The following is a 16950-nucleotide window of genomic DNA, read 5'->3' on the forward strand; positions in this document are numbered from 1 at the left end:
TTGGTCCACCTCTAAACAACTCAAAACAGAACTATCCTCATGATCGTTGAGTGTGTAGCCAAATGCCTCGTCATCTAATTAGTGACGCGCATGAATGGATGAACGAGATTCCCACTGTCCCTACCTACTATCTAGCGAAACCACAGCCAAGGGAACGGGCTTGGCGGAATCAGCGGGGAAAGAAGACCCTGTTGAGCTTGACTCTAGTCTGGCCCTGTGAAGAGACATGAGAGGCGTAGAATAAGTGGGAGGCCCACCCGTCGGGCCGCCGGTGAAATACCACTACTCTTATAGTTTTATCACTTACCCGGTGAGGCGGGGGTGTAAACCCCAATTGGTTGTTGACGAAAGCTGAAATGTTTACAGCTGAACTGAAATTGTATTTGAAATTTTTTAATAACTGTACTGTGTCACTGTTATACTGTCAATTTTTGTATTGGTCAATGACTGAATAAAATTTTACTTACTTACTCAAATATATAATGAAAGTGATTTTGAAAACTCGTCTGCAGTACTGACACTTTACAATAAAGCTCTACAAACTGGAAATAGGAGCCATCAGTTATAGAAATACCAAGAAGTAATCAGAAAGAGTGCACACACACAAAAACCCACTAACTTATGGAACACCTGCTGGAAATGTAAAGAAAAAGCAGCACATTCCACCAGATGTAGGGTAACATCCTACTTTATATGGCGACCGTGGCTCAAATTCTATATGCCAAAAATTGGAAAGAACAGAGCATTCCTGCTACAGAAGAATGGATCATGAAACTTATGGATTTATCAATACTGGACCAGATTACTAACCAACAAATCATCAAAAATTTATGAGGAACAATGGAAAGGCTGCTGCAAAATTATAGGAAAAAACAACATAAAATTAGTGTCAAACTAAAAAGAGACTATTATATTATTTTATTATTATTATAATACTTATTTTGGTAAAAAGCGGAAGCTGATTTAGACTGGAAAATACACACACACACACACACACAAGGAAACAAAAGTCGAAAGGGATCTTTTTGGGAAGTGTTTAGAGACGGGTATGAAAATTATTATTATTTTTTAAAAAATGACAACTAAGCAGGACATACAATTGCTAGACAAACTATTTACTTAGTTGGAATGTTATCAGGAAGTGGCAATGTAAAAGAAGAATGAAAGTAGTAAGGAAGATTTGAAAGAGAGAAAGGAAGGAAAGAGAAGGAAAATGGACGAATGCAAGATAGGTGATATGCAGTTATGTCGTGAATGTTTTTCAAGAATGTCCGTTATTTTAAGTATGCAGATGCCGTTATGTTTGGAATGTTTTTAAAATAAAATAAAAAAAAGAAAGAGGTTGTGAAACTTTCATACCCCTAATATACATATTCCAGATGACCTTGGAAGGCCTAACCAAGGATATGGCTTGGCATAGGACACAGGGACAAACAATGCAATCTCTCATCTGACATTTGCTCACACTATTCATGTGGTTATATAATTAGATTACATTTATACCCGTACATGTGTTCTGATATATAATTTATCTGTTATATTCAAACTAAAGATTGATGGTCCAAATCTTCCTTTAAACCTACAGGCACCAAGGTCCTATACAGGCACCTCTATGTTTGCATCTGTTTATTGTAGCAGTTCAATTGGGATATCATCTGTTCCCGGTGATTTATATTTGTTTGTATCCCGCCTCTCCCTGTATTGGATTGAGGCGGGTAACAACAAACAAGAGATCAATAAAAATGCTACCCAACAACCCTCAAGTAAAAACATAGCAAAACATCCTAAAACTCCCTGCCACCCTAAAATAGAGTTAAAACAATTCCCAATAAAATGTTCCCAAAAAAATGCTCCCAATAAAATCCCAATAAAATATGGCTCTTCATTTCAAATGTCATTCACTCCCTGGTCTTTTTTTGTATAAATATTCTGTGTATTGCCCCCAGCATCCTTTATTCCTTTCTTTATTTTTATTTCATCATCTTTGTCGAAACATTTCAATGATTTCTTTTATCTCCAAAAGACATCATGGTATCCTTGGGCATCATGGGGGCCATTTTGCTCTGTGTGGGTTCCATTACGCAAAGTAAAGTCATAGATGGAAGAGAGGCTCTTCCCATATTCCATGCCTTTATACGGTCCCCCCCTCTCTCTCCTCTGAATGACTTCTTTGATGTGAATGTAGATGCATTTTTATGATTTCTCCTTTATGTGGGGGTTCTTTGATATAAATGTAGATTTCCATTTGCAATGAAAATTTATGTGCATTTATAAAGTTTTTCTCATGTGCGTTTTCTGATGTAAACGTAGATGTGGACTCTGACTGAAGCTCTTTCCACATTCCACGCACCTGTATGGTTTTTCTCCTGTGTGGGTTCTTTGATGTAAATCTAGAGTTCCTTTGACACTGAAGCTCTTTCCACATTCCATGCATTGATACGGCCGCTCTCCTGTATGGATTCTTTGATGTCTACGTAGATGGTCCTTTCGACTGAAGCTGTCTCCACATTCCATGCATTTATATGGTTTCTCTCCTGTGTGGGTTCTGTGATGTGAACGGAGATGATCATTTCGACTGAAGCTCTTTCCACATTCCATGCATTTATATGGCTTCTCTCCTGTGTGACTTCTTTGATGTAAACGTAGATGTTCTCCCTGCCTGAAGCTTTTCCCACATTCCATACATTTATGTGGTTTCTCCCCTGTGTGGGTTCTTTGGTGTAAATGCAGACTTCCACCGTGAGTAAAGTACTTTCCACACTCCACGCATTTATGTGGATTCTCCCCTGTGTGGGTTCTTTGATGTGAACGTAGATACCGATCCTGAAAGAAACCTTTTCCACAATCCATGCATTTATATGGTTTCTTCCTTGTGTGGGTTCTTGTATGTGAATGCAGATTTGCACGCCAGTTGAACCTCTTCCCACATTCCATGCATTCATATGGTTTTTTCCCTGTATGAACTGCCATGTGTGCGTTTAAGGCTGATGTATATTTGAACCTTTTCCCACAGATTGCACATATTATTCTTTTTTCTTCAGGATTTGAAATGGGGGAAAGGGGTTCACCTATTACTGATCCCTGAAAAACAGGGGATTCCTTCCTTCTGTGCTTTGACTGGTTTCCTTTTTGCTTTTTTGCTCCTCTTTCATTTCCACATTTTTTCTCTCCCATTTGGTGCTTGGTTGTTTTCAGTGGCACCACTGCTGGCACCCTGTAATTCACATTCTTCTGCTCGTTATCTGATTGAGGAAAAAGAAAAAGGTCCCATGATGCGTTGAGCACAAAAGCTCATGTGCACCAATAAAAGGAATGACAATAAAACATGTTTCAGCAAATGGTTTATCTAAGATTAAGAACATGTATATGAGAAATGAAAGAACCAGGTTAGGCAAGTCTTGCACAAGTAAGGAAAAATGTACTGAACCTTCCATAGACTACTTGATAGTTTCTTCCAAAATGATGTCAGGGATAAGCTTTTCTTTCATGGCCCTCCACTCTTCATAAGATTTCCAATTTGCTGGCCAAATGTATGGATCTAGGCCAGTGATGGCGAACCTTTTTAGGTCGCCGTGCCAAGGGTGGAGATTCCGCCCTCCGGGGGTGGGGGCCCGTGATAGAGGCGGGGCTTCCACCCTCCGAGGGCGGGGCTTTCCCCGCACCCTTTCCCAGCCTCCAGCTGTCTCTGAGAGACAGCTGGAAGTTAGGGGAAATTGGGGGAGGAGTGACAGGCGCACGCCTGCTCCTCCTTCCCTTCCCTTGGCCTCCAGCTGTCTCTCAGAGACAGCTGGGGACCAGTAAGGGCCCGTGGGGGGGGGGGGGCAGGAGCAAAGGCTACGCAGGCCTTGCTCCCGTCCCCGGGGCTTCCCCAGGCTGGAGGTGTCCTCCGAAGGGCACCCCTGGCCTGGCGAAGCCCTGCGGGCTGGAGGAGGAGGAAGCCAGCGGCCCCTGCTCCCATCCCCAGGGCTTCCCCAGGCCAGAGGTGTCCTCCGAAGGGCACCCCCGGCCTGGCGAAGCCCCGCGGGCTGGAGGAGGAGGAAGCCGGCGGCCCCTGCTCCCGTCCCCGGGGCTTCCTCAGGCCGGAGGTGTCCTCTGAAGGGCACCCCTGGCCTGGCGAAGCCCCGCGGGCTGAAGGAGGAAGAAGCCGGCGGCCCCTGCTCCCATCCCTGGGGCTGCCCCAAGCCAGAGGTGTCCTCCGAAGGACACCTCCGGCCTGGCGAAGCCCCGCAGGCGGAAAGAGGAGGAAGCCAGCGGTCCCTGCTCCTGTCCTCGGTGCTGCCCCAGGCCATGGCAAGCCGCCTCCTCCTGGCCCTCCAAGCCAAGGCAAGCCAGGAGGAGGAGGAGGCGGATGGGCACATGTCCCAGCCGCCTTTTCCTGGGACTCGGCTCGCCGGGAAAGGGCTCTGCGGAGCCCTTTCCCGGCAAGCCAAGGCAAGCAGGGAGGCAGAGGAGGCGGATGGGCACGCATCCCAGCCGCCTCCTCCTGGGCCTCGGCTCGCCGGGAAAGGGCTCCACGGAGCCCTTTCCTGGCGAGCCAAGGCAAGCCAGGAGGGAAGAGGGGTGGGAGGAGGAGACAGACGCATGTGTGCCTCTGTCTCTTCCTCCCAGGCGCCATTTTCTGGCTTCCCGCTGTCACCCTGCCCGAAAATGGCAGGGAGGAGGTGGAACGGGCACGTGCCCGTTCTGCCTTCTCCCTCGCCCCCCCCCCCCCGTGCCTGGCGAAACCGCACCACGTGCCACCCGTGGTCAAGTAGGGGTTCTGGAGGCAGCTGCTGTTTATCTTGCCTGTTATAAGCAGGCACACACAGGTACAGAAGGGTCAACTAGAACTGAGCCCCACTCTCAGTCCTTGCAAAGGAGAGGAGGGAGAGAGGTTTCCTGGCAGCCATTTTAACTAGGTGAGGTTCCCCCGCAAAACTTTGTGTGTGTTTTGAGGGGTTGGGGTGTCTGTGAGTCACTGGGGAGGGGCTAGCAGCCTAGCCTTTCTAACTCCTGCCAGAGGCTTGCAGGCTCAGTCCTTGCCAGGAGAGGAAGGAGAGAGGTTTCTTGGCAGCCATTTTGACTTTTTTTTAACATTATGAAATTTCACTCTAAATAGAGGCTTAGAGCAGAGGCTACTTTGCTTCAGGGCTTCTCCTTTACTTTTAACTCTTTTCTTTAAGGGGCTTCTGAAGGGTCTTTGCTTGGAGCAAGTGAGTCAGAGACTTGCCTCGGGAACAGCGCTGCCAATTTCCGGGGAATTCTCAAGAATCTGGGGAATTTAATTAATTTTTTACTATGATTTTGACTGAATATTCCGGTAAATATTGGGGAATTCCGGGGATTTTGGCTTTTGGTAAAACATTCTGGGGAATATCTTCAAGGCTTGTTGGCAACACTGCTTGGGAAGGAGCTAGCGGCCAAGAACTCTCTATATAGCAATACACCCAGCCTCTTGAGCTCAGTGCCAGAGTTTGAGAAAGAAGCCAGGCCAACAGTGGTCTTTTTCCTGGGTGTTTAATAGTCAGCTTTTGAGGGGGAAGTTCACACTCCTATTTCAGTGCCTACTTAAGACCTATGAGGTTCGACAGTAAGGGAGCTGCTGAAGTCAACGGCAACACTTGTGGGATGTTTGTCTTCTTGCCTAGGGATGTGGGGAACCTCACCTGCACCAAGTGCAAGTTGGTAGCCCAGTTGGAAGAGAATGTCCAGCAGCTGGAGGCCCGAGTAGCTACCCTTCTGCATATTAAGGAACAAGAAGTTTTCCTGGACAGAACAGAACAGACTGTCCTGGTTGGAGAACACGGGAGGAAGTTTTTGGTGTGGAGGGCACTTCACATACAAAGGAGATAGAGAGTTGGAGGAATGTCACACACAGAACTAGGAACACCAGGGATTGTTCTGGGAGCTTGCAGCTACAAAATCGATTTGAAGTCCTCTCCCTTATCAGGGATCATGAGAGAAAGCAGGAAGGGGAGTCCTCAATGAAAGGGCAGGAAATCTCTGTGGAATCAACATAGGATACAGCTTCTGCTAAGCCTCGGAGGAGGTGGGTAGTGGCTGTGAGGGACTACTTGCTGAGGGGTACTGAATCAGTGGTACGACTGTGTGGGGACGATGGGCGGGATTTGTGTGAATTCGCAGATGACCACTCGAAGAAATACTGTTACAGGTAAGCAACCTGTCCTCCTTCTTCGTGGTCTCTGCGAATCACACAAATGGATGGACTAGCAGCCATCCAGTGGGTATGACCCTGGAGAGTCAGGGACCGATGAGGATCCACGTTGGGCTGCCAGCCAGTTGGTTTCACTCCAGAGAGTCAGGGACCGATGATGATGACCTCCAATGGGTTTGATCCTGGGGAGCTAGGGACCAGCAAGGACTGAAGTCGAGGCAGCCAGTAACAACTTCTCTTCAGGAGAATGAGAAGACAAAGCCAGGTGAATGGCCCTGAGATGGTTTGTCCACAACAAAAGAGCATCTCTAGCCATGCTGAGGAAGGAAGGCCGGTAGCCATTCTATAAGTTCCTCTCAGAGATAAGAGGTGGAAATTGTGCCAGTGAAGCAGGCGCTATTTTAAAAACTTTGCTCAGGAATAATGGGGCTTTGCCAAATGCGCCAGTAAGGCAGGCATGGTTTGAAAACTTTTCCTCAAGAGAAAAGGTGGGAAAAGTTCTGCCAAGCACAGCAATTCCCTCAGAAAGGGAAAGGAAGGGCCTTGTCAGTGTGAAGGCTGTGGCTAAACAACTTCATCTCAGAATTTAAATTCACATTATCTAAGAAACTGCAGTACAGGCTGTTGTTAAAACAGCTTTAGTCCAGAATTTAAATTCACATTTAAGTAAGCGATTCTCTAAGAAATCATAGGGCAAGTTGTAAAGCAACTTTACCTCAGAATTTAAATTTGTATTCAAGTATGTGATTCTTTAAGAAATCGCAGTACAGGCTGTCCTAAAACAGCATTATTTCAGAATTTAAATTCACAATAAAGTAAGCGATTCTCTAAGAAATCGCAGGGCAAGTTGTTGTTAAACAACTTTACCTCAGAATTCAAATTCACATTTAAGTATATGATTATCTAGAAAATCATAGCATTTGTTTTAAAATACAAACAACAATGTGAAAAAATTACCACCAAAAGGCAGATTGATCCTGTCAAATCAAGTTTTTAAAAGTCTGACAGGAAAATGAATCTCTGAAGAGTTCCTAGATGCTGCCAGTGCAGCAGACAAAAGGAACTGAGGGTTTAGGTGGGAAACCAACTGAAAAAGGCAGTTGGAGAGTGGAAGGGGCTACCGCCAAAATGCCTTTAATATCTCCAAGAAGGTTCCCAAGCTAACTGTGCAGGCACAGAATAATAACCCATTTGTGTGAATTCGCAGAGACCACGAAGAAGAAAGGCCAATACAATTTTAGGCTGCATCAACAAAAGTATAGTGTCTAGATCAAAAGAAGTAATAGTGCCACTCTATTCTGCTATGGTCAGGCCCCACCCGGAATATTGTGTCCAGTTCTGGACACAGTTCAAAAGGGACATTGAGAAAGAAGCACATCCAAAGGAGGGTGACTAAAATGGTAAAGTGCCTGGAAACTAAGCCCTATGAGGAGCAACTCAGGGAGCTGGGTATGTTTAACCTGGAGAAGAGATGGTTAAGAGGTGATATGATAGTCCTGTTTAAATATTTGAAGGGGTGTCATATTGCGGATGAAGCTTGTTTTCTGCTGCTCCAGAGACTAGGACCCGGAGCAATGAATGCAAGCAACTCTTTGATACTATGATTCTTCCACAACTCAAGCCTTATTTCATTGCTCAGGATAATTCTATTGCAACCCAACACAAAAAATGTGTGCTTCTCCAGTTCTCTTTGATCATCCTCCAAATGCACATGCTACCAAATAATAATAATAAAAAAAAATTCCCTGCTCATCCTCTGTCTAACTGAAAGTGCCTCAAGGTATGTGTTAAAAGTCTTGGTAAAAGGAGTTTCTTTGTCCAAGGCTTTGTTAGCTGAGATATGCCTGCAAAGAGTTTACAGCTGTCTTGGATGAAGCCTATAATCTAGACCCATTTCAAACTGGTTTCAGGGCGGGATACGGAGTTGAGACTGCCATGGTCGCCTTAGTCGATGATCTCCATCTGGGCATTGAAGGGGAAGTGTGACCCTGCTGGTGCTCTTGGACATCTCAGCGGCATTCGATACCATTGACCATGGTATCCTTCTGGAACGCCTGAGGGAGTTAGGTTTTGGGGGCACTGCTCCAGTGGTTCCATTCCTTCCTCTCAGGCAGATTCCAGATGGTGATGCTGGGGGACAGCTGCTCTTCCAAGAGAGAGCTGACATCTAGCGTCCCTCAGGGCGCCATTCTTTCCCCCATGCTTTTCAATATTTACATGAAGCTGCTGGGAGAGATCATCTGGAGACATGGGGCGCGGTGTCATCAGTACGCTGATGACACCCAAATGTATTTCTCCATGTCCCCGACTATTGCAATGACCAGGGATGGCACCTCTCCTCTGGATGCCTGTCTTGGATTGGTAATGAGCTGGATGAGGGAAAACAAACTCAGACTGAATCCAGAGAAAACAGAGGGACTCGCAATAAGTACCCCAAGTCCAGGGATGGAGTATTGTCAGCCAGTCATACTTCCCCTAAAGGACGAGGTTTGCAGTTTGGGAGTACTCCTGGATCCGTCATTACAATTGACATCCCAAATAGATGCGACGGTCAAGAGTGCTTGGTATCAGCTTCGGTTGATACACCAACTGCGTCCTTACCTGGACCGAAAGGACCTTGAAGCAGTAGTACTTGCACTGGTAATCTCTCGGTTAGATTTCTGCAATGCGCTCAACTTGGGGCTACCCTTGTACCAAATTCGGAAGCTTCAATTGGTTCAAAATGCAGCAGCCAGATTGGTCACCGGAACATCTAGAATTGACCATATAGCACCTTTAAAGCCCTACATGGCTTGGGCCCAAGTTCCTTGCGGGAGCGCTTCTCCCTACATAATCTGCCCCGCACTCTTAGAACATCTGGGAAGTTCTTACTAGAATATAATAATACCAGGTTAATGACAACTTCACATAAGGCATTCACTGCCGTAGCCCCAAGATTATGGAATGACCTACCGGAAGAGATCCGTCTCATTACTACCTTAGAGGCCTTTAAGAAGGCAATCAAAATGGATCTCTTCTGGCAGGCTTATCATTGAATTCCATATAAAAAGGTTATGATGACTGCTCTTCCTTGACTCTGATTGTTAGCTAATGGACAAATTGTAATTTTTAGAGAACTAATAGGAATTCTTGGTAAATTCAGTGTTAGTATTTTATTGTTGTATTGATTGTAAATTGTACTAAGTGTCTTTTAAGGTTGTAATCCTGCCTCGATCCGTGGGAGAGGCGGGAAGTATAAATAAACTTTATTATTATTATTATTATATTAGTAAAAAGGCAAAAAGCCAAACTCAGACCTGGCACTGGGATGAAGGTCCAGGGCACATGAACAAGATGCCCATTTCCACCCTGCCATCCCAGTAGCAGAGTTGGAAAAGCCGGGGGGGGGGGGCATTCATTTCCTTGGGCTCTGTCTCTCAAAAGCAAAAGTGATCCCTTACCCAGAAAGGCCACATTCTCAAATGTTTCTATCATGACTGCCTCGTAGAGAGCTTTTTGGCCTGGACCCAGGAGTTCCCACTCTTCCTTGATGAAATACACGGCCACCTCTCCAAAGGAGACCATGCGCTGAAAAGAGAGAGGAAGAAGAACACAGATCATCAAGAGTCTGCCGCTCCTACATCTGTAACAGGCACATACTCACATGAGATTCCTAGACTGGCAATTTCAGAGGAGGAAGGGAGAGTTTGGTGTAAAGGTTTTGGAAAAACTGCGTCTTGGATATTGATTTTTGGAGCTGATACCTAGCTGGAATTTACAGTTTATTACTACTGATGAAGAAACATCAAAACTTTTTTTTAAAAAACCTCCAGAAGTAGTCGTCTTTCTACTACCATTGCCATCTATTTTCTACCTACAGTTTCTACAACCTGTATTGCTGCAACCACCACTTTGTTGTCTATTGCCTATGACCTTGTGGAAAATGCATTGCTGAAACTGATTGTGAAAATCTGAGAAATCACATTCTACTGTTGTTTGCTATCTATCTACTACTTGTGAAAATCATTTGGTTGGAACATTTGCTATCTAGCCATAGCAGCTTCATTTATATGCCACTTCGTACCACACTAAGCAGCCTCTAAGTGGTTTACAACTGAAAGCTAATTGCCCCCAAGAAGCTGGGTACTCATTTTAGCCACCTAGGAAAGGATGCAAGGCTGAGTCGACCCTGAGGCCCTGGCTGGGATCGAACTCACAACCTTGAGGTTTGTGAGTGAGTGGCTGCAATACTGACATTTAATCACTGTGCCACCAGGGCTCCTTGTGGAAATCATTTCACTGGAACAGAGGATGTAAAGTCCAGAGTAAGCACAGCGGACATCACTTGGGATAGTTCTTTCCAACATTTTGTATTGTGTGCCCTGTATTTTGTAGTACTGTATACTGCAATATGGTGTCATGTCCCATAACCGTTATGGTCCATGCCACAGCCAGAGTTAGAAAATTCTGGGAATATAACTGGGAGTGCATAGGTTGTATACGTTGCAAATGGGTTGTTGTTGAGACGTGGGGGCTATGTCGTTTGCTGATGTTCATATGCTTAACAGCTGTCATACCTGTTATGTCTTACCTCTTACCATGAGGTCTATCTGCTGGGAAGCTCAGTATCCAACCCAATTGTTATATAGTGTGCTTGGAAACCTAACTGTCATAAGGATATTATTTGCTTTGTTTGATTGATACAGCCCAGGGTGAATTGATGTTTGTGTGAATTAAATGCCTTTTGAATGTTAGATGAAATGGATCCCTGCCTATGTAAAGAGAAGCTGATTGTATATAAGAAAAGGGGTCAACCCCATAGTACATGGGGGAAAGAGGGTATATGAAATGGATATATACTGTGATAAAGGTCATCAGCGGGTCAATGTTAGAATATCTTATAGAGTTTGCTAGAAGTATTATTGTGTGTGCTATACCAGTATATGAGTCAATCCAGTGCAGACTGGAACCCTGGGATGGGGGGTGCTAGGAAGGATGTGAGATTGTTTGTGAGAAAACGTGACATATGGTTATATACATAATAACATGGTTATTGTACAGTGGATCCTTGGTATCCACTGGGGAATCTGTTCCGGACCACCACCACCCTCCCCCCCCCACATACACACTGTGGATATCAAAAACCACAGAATCTCAAGCCCCGTTTTCCCCAAACAATGGGAGCTTACATGAAGTCCTGGGCCCCTAATGGCGACGTGACTGTGTGCATGCGCTGCCATTGGGGATAATGGGGGCTGCTCCTAATGGTGGCACGGCTACATGCATGTGCCACCATTGGGGACAACATGGCCTTGCCATCTGCGGATGCTTAAATCCATGGATGGCAAATCCACAGATAACAAGGCCCCACTGTATTATATAGGGTAGAGCTGTGGTTTTATTCCTTTGGGACATTGTTGTAAAATAGTTCACTATATTGCCAGGTTCTTCCTAGCTACACTTTCTGTGAGATTCCAAGATTGCCCATTTTAGAGGAGGAAGGGAAGGGCAAAAGCCTTCTTTTGCAGAACGGAGGACTTTCCCAGAAGAGAAACAACAGGGTTCCCTGCCTTCTTACCTGGCTTCTTTGCAGGGGGATAGGTGGCTTCATAGCAGCTTTTTCCTCTCTGCCCAACTGAAGAGAGGAGCTGGATCGGGCCTCTGATGCCATTGCAGTGCCTGCAGGGGAAATAAAGCAATGGGTAAGTGATAGTGTGGACAAAGTAAAGACATACAGACAGATGAAATGGGTTCCATTTCAACAGGGCTTGCTTCTCATCTTTAACTCATAGTGCCCTAAAAACACTGGAAATGTCTTTTTGAAATCTAACCCATTTCCTCTTTATTTATTTCTTTACTCTATCTGCCACCTTTGTTCCAAATGGGATTCTTTAGCTCAGAGCAGTACACATAATCTTCCAGCTCCTTCTGCTGTAGGAGTTTGAGTGTTAGACTAGGGCTCTGGAAACCAGGGTTCAAATCCTAGTTTGGCCATGGTAACCCACTGGGTGATCTTGAGCAAGTCACACTTTCTCAGCCTCAGGAGAAGGCAATGCCAAGTCTCCTCTAAATTAACTTGCCAAGAAAACCCCATGACAGGGTTTTTTGGGGTGTGTTGAAAAAGATCACAGCAGAGTCGTGGAGGAATGTCAACAAAAATAGAGCTTTGCTCAGCAGAGTGTAAAACAAAATAAGCAAAGCAAAAATATATAGCAATATGGCTAAGTACAAATATACACAATGCAAAAATAAATCAGCATAGCATAACTTCCTGTATGCCAGAAATACTACGACTCCCTAGCAAGGAGGAAAAAATACTTCCCAGCAACATGAAGAGCAACAGGTTCCTGGCCAGCATGAAGAGCAATACACTCTCCAAAAACCAAGCAGATTCCCAAAGCAGTGATACTCTGCTAAGTGGCTATCATAACCACCTGGCCCAATTGCATCACTCATTGCCAGTGCCGCTTTACCATCATGCTACACCCTCATCCATTCACAACTTAGTATGCAAACTAGCATACCCTGACAGGGTTGCCTTAGGATCACCATAACTCAGAAATGGCTTGAAAGCACACAACACCACCAACAATGTACCCCTCTTAGTCAGCACCTAGCATGACCCAGATATGACAGTTGAGATCCTGTGGAGAAACAAAAATATAATGTGAAGTCGAAGGCTTTCACGGCTGGCATCCATAGGGGTTTTTTTGGTAGGTTTTTGGGGTTATGTGGCCATGTTCTAGAAGGGTTTATTCCTGACATTTCACCTGCATCTGTGGTTGGCATCTTCAGAGAATGCCACATAGCCCCAAAATCCCACAATAAACTAAAAATACAATTTTTTCAGCTGCTCGGGGCTTATTTATTTATTTGTTCAATTTTTGTTCCCTGCCTTTCTCCTGTTATGGGACCCGAGATGGCTTACAAAATTTGAAATTTGGATTTAATATTTGCAATTTTAGTTAAAACTTTTAATTTAAATATTTATCTAAAATGTAATATTATATACCTTTAAAAAACACACAATTAATCATCCACTATGTTGAAACCACATAATTTAAAAAGTTTAAAACAAAGTGGGCCCTACAGATTCACTGTGGTTAGTGGAAAGTAAGAAAAATGCAAATTAAAAAACCTCTCTAGGAATCTCTAGGTCCTCCAGCGCAACTCTACCAGACGCTGGCCACAGAATTCGGCTGGAGGGCCTGCAAATGCCTAGAGAAGGGTTTTCCCTAGAACTCCTTAGGTCCTGCAATGCAACGTCTGGTGGATGTTGACCACAGAGTCATGCAGGAGGTCCTAGTCTAGTGACTCCTAGAGAGAAGATATTAATCAAATCCATGGATAATCAAATCTGCAAAAGTCAAAGCCACAAATGTGGAGGGCTGGAGATATAGAAAGTATCTTTAAAACATTCATGATTAGAACACAATAGACCATTTCCAAACACTGCTGTGCCGTGTGATTAGAAACCAAAGGCCTGCCTAAATAAAAAGTCTTAACCGGAGGAAGGAGAGCAAGGAGGTGGCTAACTGGGCCTCTTGTGGAAGGGAGTTCCACAGCTTGGAAGCAGCCACCAAAAAGCCCAGTAAGTGCCCAGGGCTCCCCATGAGATATCCCTCATATTTTACATCACATATAATAAGCCATATAGGATGGGTGATCCTTCTGTGACCGCAAAGGCAGACGCCATGATCATGAATTCCGCACATTGGCTAGCAAGACGTGAGTTGCCTAGGGCCCCACTCGATTGAGTCAAGACGGCATAAAGGAGGTAAGGGCACCGGGGACAAAGGAAGCCAAGGTGGCTGCTGCAAAGTCTTAGGCCAGGCCTCCACAACATGTGTCCTGCCTATGGATTTTGGGTGGCCTGTGAGGAGGATGCAGAACAACTTCAGGGCTCCTCCATCGGCCTTTTCTCCTTTGGAGAGGGCCATGTGGAGGAGGAGGAGGAGGAGGAGGAAGGGCGGTGGCCTTGCAAGTTTCCTCTGCTGCCCAGCTTTCTCCAGAGGAGAAGGATGGAGGCAGGAGGAGGAGGAGGAAGGGCAAACGCTTGCCCTGCAAGGCTCCTCTGCCGCCTGGCTTTCTCCTGAGAAGGCTGGATGGTGGAGGAAGAAGAAGGTAAAAGAGTCACCGGTGGAGCTGTCCCTGCACACTCTAAACTAAACACACTCATATAAATATAAACTCCTGTTTCTTAGTCATGCTCAAAGTGGAGGACATTTGGAACTCCTCCTGGAGAGAAGGATGACATGCAGGATGTCTCCTGGAAAAGGAGTTCATCTCATTGCCCTGCGATCATATCCTCTTCCCTTCCTCAGGCGAAACACATTCCTCATAAGGCTTCGGGGTTTCCAGACCCTTCACCGTTTGGGTTGCCCTCCAGCTCCTCAACCTCCTCCTTGAATTGTGGAGCCCAGAACTGGAGACAGCGGTATTCCAGGTGGGGCTGGCTGAAGCAGAATTCAGTGGCACTATTACTTCCCTGGGCCTAGGCACTATACTTCTATTGATGCAGCCCAGGATCACGTTCAGCGATTCATTTCACCTCCCAGGAATCTCCTCCGGCTCCCAAAGGGGGAAAAGGAAGAGAGGGGAGGGATTCCCACTAGGCCACACTGCCCCACATCCAAGGAAGCTCTTCCCTGGCTGGGAGAGATGAAGGAAGCCCACTCCATTCCCCAAACTCCCTCCAAAGAAGGGAAGCCCACCTTTCCCTGGGAGGCTCTTAGACGCTCCAACAGAATACCTCTTGCCTCTCTAGGAAACAGAACTCTCCTCTCGCTAGCCCTTGGAGGACTGATTGGAAGAAGCTTCTCTCCCATTCGCCGCTCTAGGAATCGAAGTGCTCCCCTCACTGGTCCCTTGGCCCGCCCTTCCGCTGCCGCTCTAGGAACCGGAGTGCTCCCTTCGCTGGTCTTTGGAGGATTGGCTCAAAGGCCCACCTTACCCCTGTCGCTCTAGGAATTAAGTGGCCTCTCGCTAAGCTTTGGAGGACTGTCTGGAAGACGCTTTGGCCGCTCTGGGAACCCCAGCCCTCCTCTCGCTAGTCCTTAGGCTGGAAAGTGCCTTTTTCCCCGCCTCAAATCGTTTGACGCGGATCCGTGACGTCACACTTGTTGTCTGGCTCAAGGCTATGGAATTCTGGGAGTTAGAGTATGTTGTGGAATCCAGAGCAGAACCCTGCTCTGGACTCCACAACATACTCCAACTCCCAGAATTCCATAGCCTTGAGCCAGACAACAAGTCAAAGCGGTGCCAAACCGGGTTATTTCTCCAGTGTGGATGCAGCCCAGTTGTCTGCGGTTGTCCATTGGTCACTTGTAAATAAATTCTGAACACCCCACATCCCCCAAAACTTATTATTCAGAGCGTCCTGTGTTTGCGTATATCAATGCACGTGGTTGTGTATACACACAAAACAACAACAACAACACATGGGGGTGTAATTCTGAGGCAATTTCCTTTCTTCAGGTGAACCTCAGCTCACATCTCCTTTGAGAGGCAGGAGTGTGTGATTTGCCTTATTATACACTCCCTCCTAAACATCTGCGGATTTGACTTTTGCGGATTTGATTAGTCACGGATTTTATTAATATGTCCTCTCTAGGAAAATCTAGGTCCTCCAGTGCAACTCTATGGTCAACTTTAAACAAAGGTCGCACTGCAGGACCTAGAGAGAACACTCCACTAAGCCTACAGAATATCTGTAGCTCCTCCAGCGCAACGCTATGGTCAATGTCTGGAAGATGTTGACCACAGAGTTGCCTTGGAGGACCTAGAGATTCCTAGAGAGGTGTTCTCTCAGGTAAAACCATAGTGGTTTTGTTATTTGCAATTTCCCCACATTCACGGGGCTGCTGTGCTCCTAATTGCAGTGAATGTGGAGGGACAAGTGTATACAGTATATAACATATCAGTTTTCCAAGTAATTCCGTCCCAAATCCACATGAAAAGTATGGCTCTTTGTATGTGAATTGTATATATGTTATGAGGTGATTTTTTCAGGTAAATCCCACATTAACTTGATATGTAGAGTGTGTGTTATGTTTTTGCGTGTGTGTGCGTGTATGTATGAATTATGATATGCTACCTTGGAGACTAGTAGAGTCTCCTTCTTTGGGGTTTTTTAAACAGAGACTGTCAGGGGTGGTGGTGCTTTGATGTGGATTCCTGCATGGCTGAAGGGCATTAGACTGGATAGCCCTTGAGTCTCTTCCAACTCTGTGATTTGATTCTATGATTCTTCCTATTGTTTAGGTGGAATCTCTTTTCCTGTAGTTTGAATCCATTACTCTGTGTCCTAGTTTTCTGGAGCAGTAGAGAACAAGCCCCCTCCATTCTCAACATGAACTTCACTTCAAATATTTAAACATGGCTATCGTCCCTTCTTAACCTTCTGTTACCCAGACTAAACATACCCACAGTTCAAAAAGGATGTTGAGAAACTGGAGTGTGTCCAAAGGAGGGTGACTAAAATGGTGAAGGGTCTTGAAACCCTGCCTTATGAGGAACAATTTAGGGAGCTGGGGATGTTTAGCCTGGAGAAAAGAAGGTTAAGAGGTGATATGATAGCCCTGTTTAAATATTTGAAAGGATGCCATATTGAGGATAGAGCATGCTTGTTTTCTGCTGCTCCAGAGAACAGAACCCAGAACAATGGATGCAAACTACAAGAAGATAAGATTCCAGCTCAACATTTTTATTATTATATTTATTTGTATCCCGCTCTTTTCCCAGAACTGGGACTCAGGGACTTCCTGAGAGTGACAGCTGTTTGACAGTGGAAAACACTTCCTCAATGGAGAGTGGTG

At 45.5% G+C, this 16950-nt stretch overlaps 1 pseudogene across 1 annotated transcript; it reads right to left on the reverse strand.

Annotated features, from left to right (window-relative positions):
- Positions 1-34: 34 nt before the first annotated feature.
- On the reverse strand, positions 35-14934 carry LOC149320310 (uncharacterized; annotated as a pseudogene). The gene is made up of 4 exons (XR_016278628.1): positions 14848-14934; positions 11712-11812; positions 9595-9721; positions 35-3242 (listed from the first exon to the last, which is right to left on the reverse strand). The product of XR_016278628.1 is annotated as an uncharacterized LOC149320310 (transcript).
- Between the last annotated feature and the right edge of the window lie 2016 nt (positions 14935-16950).

The sequence above is a fragment of the Sceloporus occidentalis genome, unplaced genomic scaffold, assembly GCF_023333645.1.
Source record: "Sceloporus occidentalis isolate IW3139 unplaced genomic scaffold, rSceOcc1.0.p SCAF_1, whole genome shotgun sequence".
Taxonomy (NCBI): domain Eukaryota; kingdom Metazoa; phylum Chordata; class Lepidosauria; order Squamata; family Phrynosomatidae; genus Sceloporus; species Sceloporus occidentalis.